Source organism: Oratosquilla oratoria, chromosome 11 (assembly GCF_046742065.1).
Source record: "Oratosquilla oratoria isolate Oo_2021 chromosome 11, ASM4674206v1, whole genome shotgun sequence".
NCBI classification, from domain to species: Eukaryota; Metazoa; Arthropoda; class Malacostraca; order Stomatopoda; family Squillidae; genus Oratosquilla; species Oratosquilla oratoria.
In genome coordinates this window covers 10290784-10295783 of record NC_134787.1, presented here as the reverse complement: position 1 = coordinate 10295783, position 5000 = coordinate 10290784, and the positions used below count along the sequence as shown (strand labels likewise).

Sequence of the window (5000 nt, the reverse complement as noted above, 5' to 3'; positions counted from 1 at the left end):
TCTTTGTAAATTTAGACATACAACGACATTCTATCATACATAAGTTTCACACTCCCTAAAACCTTTTACTTTGCTCTATTGTCACAGACCTTCTTTAGAATTATGAACCTCACCAATATCCCTTTATCCGCTTGTTCTTTGTTCATTTACAGGAGTAACCACCTGCTCTAGACATCCTTTCTGTTAGCTAAATGATTTCTAATTTCCTAGAATCAGTTTCTTTATCCATTACGATTTTCCATACACCTTCTCCTGAAGGAAGAGAAAGCTAATGGCGCTACAGTTCCTGCATTTACCTTGCAAAAAGCAGTTGCTTCTTCATTCTTAAACCCTTTCTTCTCCTTTACAGCCATACTAGAATCCTCTTTAGTGTTTTCAGTAGAATTCCTCTCTCTCTCTCTCTCTCTGTCTCTCTCTCTCTCTCTCTCTCTCTCTCTATATATATATATATATATATATATATACATGTATATATATACATGTATATATGTGTATATGTATATATATATATATATATATATATATATATATATATATATATGTATATACATATATGTAAATTTTGAGTCATATAATACCACTGCCCTGATTACTGAGGCCTTGAAAAATATACGCACTCCTAGCCATACGAATGTATGTTTGTGCACATGTATGTGTGCATGGGTGTATGTGTATATACAAAAATACACACACATGCCCACACACACGCGCGCGCACGTACATACAAACACACACAGACACACACACACACACACACACACACACACACACACACACACACACACACACACACACACACACACACACACACACACAAACATTCAACCTGCTGGGAGAACAGATAGCGTCTTAACATCACATGTTTCTTCTAGTGCCAACTCAGCTAACCCGAGATGGGTCCCTGTCCAGGCCTTGAAGAGATTCACGACACTATAAGCCATTACCCTCTACCTTGGGCATTGGTTTGGGGTGTGTGGAAGGTCACACTATTACCCATAAATCAGGTCATATGAACCATAGAGTTCTTATCGGATAAGGTCATTTCTGGTTATCATGATTCCAGGACGTGATCCATGTCTATGGTAGATTTCAATCCTTTTCTCTTTATTTCTCCCCCCTTTCTTTCTTTCTCTCTCTCTCTCTCTCTCTCTCTCTCTCTCTCTCTCTCACACACACACACACACACACACACACACACACACACACACACACACACACACACACACACACACACACACACACACACACACACACACACACACACATACACACACACACACAAACACGCACGAAAACACACACGCATACAAAAATACACACACGCACACACACACACACACACACATACATATATATATTTACACACTCGTACAGCATTGTACTCGTACATATTGACGACGGTCCAAGCTAAGAGAACTCCTCCGTAATTCATACGCTCACCTATGCATCCGTACAAACGCGCACCAATTCTCACAGGTGTTAGGAGGGCACAAGTGTTGGCTACGTCAGTGTTTATGACTAATACCAGAACCCTCGGCTTCCGCTGACACCACAATCGTACCGCTGAACTCGTCCTACCCAGAGTCAACCCCTCCATCTCCGCGGCACACTGGTCGCCGCTGGATTGTTTCTTAGTTGGAAAAGGAATAACCCTTCCATTGAGTATCATTGGTTAACTTTTGCCCCAACAATAATTCACATCATCCTGGTAAAGGTGTTACCTGGAAGAAAATTTACTTCAAATATTTTATTTCCGCACTTGATTATATATATATATATATATATATATATATATATATATATATATATATATATATATATATGTGTGTGTGTGTGTGTGTGTGTGTGTGTGTGTGTGTGTGTGTGTGTGTGTGTGTGTGTGTGTGTGTGTGTGTGTGTGTGTGTGTGTGTGCATATATCATAAGAAGCGGTAGTTTCAAAGTTGGAAGTCTTTTTATATTTTGGTATTCCATCTTTCTCGCGAGAGAATGCTGCTCGGAAGGGAGTCGGTGTAGAAACTGTGACCTTTGTCAGTAAACAACTTCATCTTTATCTGTTGTTATATTTGGCAATGTAACAAATGTCATAATTACTCTAACATTTTCTATTAGAGAACTGGTGAATTTTAAGACAATTTATACAAGTGCAGAAATGCGTAAGGGTAAGCTGTTCTTTATTACTAATTATCGTGACAAAATGGTCTAGGATTGTGGTGAGACCAGACACTTAGAAACCTGGTCCCTCGGTCGCATCAAACACTTCTTCTTATTCCTTTGGTTTTTGAGCTACACGGTAATCTTTAACTACTTCTGCAAACTTCTCCCACTCTCTAAAACCCAGTTCCGCTCGTATTTCCAGACACTTGTCTAGTTCTATTTCCCATTCTACAATGTCATCTTTCTAGAATCAGTTTCAATAACTATCTATGTTAGGTCTATCCCGTACACACAAGACAACTACCACAGTCAGTATATAGAGTTCAAGTACTGGAACCTATTCTAACATATAGTCATTTCTAAGTTAATGGTGATGGTAAAATTATTTCAGATGTTTTTTCTAGGATAGTATAATAAAAAAAATCACGTTCTAATGTATTTTTTGTATATTCTAATTCAGAAATCATAAAGGCAGAGAATAAGCATGGATATTAACATCTTAGTTAACATGGAGGTTCCTCAACTTATTGGGCATTCTGAATATTCAAGTTCACAGACGGATTATGTAAAATATCTAGAGTGTAGTATAAAACCGACCTACTTCCACACTTGTGGGTGCCCTCATTGCATGCTGACCCGCATTTCTCTCCCCCATTCCACATAAGATTTTTAATTTAGCCCATTTTTACTTGTTTGTTTGTTTGTTTGATTTCCTACTTATTTATCTATATATTTATTTATCGACATAATATACATACATAATATATATATATATATATATATATATATATATATATATATATATATATATAGTGGGTTAAGACTCTGTGAAGGTGATCTTACGGGAGGCCGAAAGCAGTAGATTCGAATCTTGCATGCGACTGCCATAAGAATTATCGGATATATATATATATATATATATATATATATATATATATATATATATATATATATATTCATATATATATATATACATATATATATATATTTCTACATGTCTAGATAACCTAAGTATTGGGAGGACACCATTCTTATTATTCCGGCTGTCGCCATACTATTCTATTCATACCAATGGAACCCATTATGCAGTAAAGACGTTTTCTCTACCTCAGTGAACCTCTCCTTACAAGGGGGAACCTTTACTTTTATCCTGGCTGTCGGTAAACTGTATCACACTCCCCGTCGGTAAAGGGTGAAAAGGACGAAGTACTGTATATATAATATGTGTACCTTTATCCTTGTCACTATCGTGACTGCCTTTACAGATATTATTCGGGTGAATTTTGGGATTATGTTCTTTACCAAGGTCTTCCGGTTTCGAACTGTCTATCTCTAGATTCTCGGCCCTAAACATCGGCACCATGGACCGTTCAGCCACAACGTACATGGTTAACACTATAATCATCTTAGCCCGTTAGGAACCGACCAGGGATCCTGGTGATTACAAGAACAGTAAATCATTTATATGTAAAGAGGCAGATTCTATCCCAAAACCTTTAAACACGATGAAGGTTTTTTTAATATATAGATAGGCAAATTTCGCCCTTAAAGGGCGCACACCTGAACACGAAATAAATACTTACACGTCCAAACACACACACACACATACACACATACATACATACATACATACACACACACACACACACACACACACACACACACACACACACACACACACACACACACACACACACACACACACACACACACACACGCGCGCGCGCGCGCGTACATACATGGTAGTACATGTAATTATATTTCCACATGCATTACATTACTGACTGTGGGCTACGTAACTAAGCTTTGAACAAGTGAAATAATAATTGGCTGTTAGATCCCATTAGGAGAAGAAAACTAATCAACACTGAGAAATGAACAAAATCTTGATACTGATCTTGAAATTTTTTAATACGAATTCAGTGAACTCTTGCTATTCAATCCAAGGTTGATGGATTATTACATAGAACCAAGACACTGTTCGCCTTTACAAGAGCCAGCTTATTTTTTTTTTTTCCTCTTCTTCTTTTTTGTCTTACTTGAAATGATGTAATGTAGATGAGGACTATTTTCTCCATTACTCTCCTTTGCTGACCAATGCACAAACAATGCTTAGGCGATTCATTATCACTTCTCGTCAGTCTTTAAATACATTCTTTGAAATCGCTTGTTATTATCTTTAATCCATTCGCTGTGGTTTGTGACTTGTATCTTTCATCTAGCTGCCACCAGGCGATTTAATTCAGCCAGAGGAAACCTCTTTCACAGCCAAAGGATTGAACCTATCTCGAACCTCAGTTAACCTTTTAAATACATTTTACATTAGTATTTATGATAGCTGCCGCCAGATGATTGTAATCAGCCGAGAGATATCGTTCCTTAGCTTAAACTTCTTTTTGGAAACTTCTTTTGGGCCTTTGAAACTTTTTTGGAAACTTTTTGGAAACTTTTTGGAAACTTCTTTTAGGCATTTGAAACTCCTTTCGTAATACGAAAGAACCATTTTAAAACACAGAGTGCATTAGTGATAGAAATCTCATGCATAGCTTCGGACATATTTCTTATACAAGATAAAATCACACATTTCGAGTTCCAGAAGAATACATGAGAGAGGCATGCGAGACACCTAAGCGTTGCGAGAAGGTACAAGGACGCCATGAACATCACTGTACACTGAGGTGCAACAGGTTCTTAAACTGTCAACTGTACACAGACCCCAAGTTTACCTTTTCAGAAGGCTTCCATTGACGTAACCGCCATTAAGGTCTATCTGTTCCCTGTAAGGACAAAACAAAACTGTAAAAAACAAGAGGGGACAAAATCGAGTTCTAATAAAAATAAAAG

At 37.5% G+C, this 5000-nt stretch overlaps 1 long non-coding RNA gene across 1 annotated transcript in view; it reads right to left on the bottom strand.

Moving 5' to 3' along the window:
* Positions 1-5000, bottom strand: part of LOC143029449 (uncharacterized) — an 828160-nt gene that overhangs the window by 372793 nt on the left and 450367 nt on the right. Inside the window, exon 3 of the long non-coding RNA XR_012966836.1 lies at positions 4883-4933. This is a non-coding gene — a long non-coding RNA (uncharacterized LOC143029449). The remainder of the gene's footprint in view (positions 1-4882; positions 4934-5000) is intronic.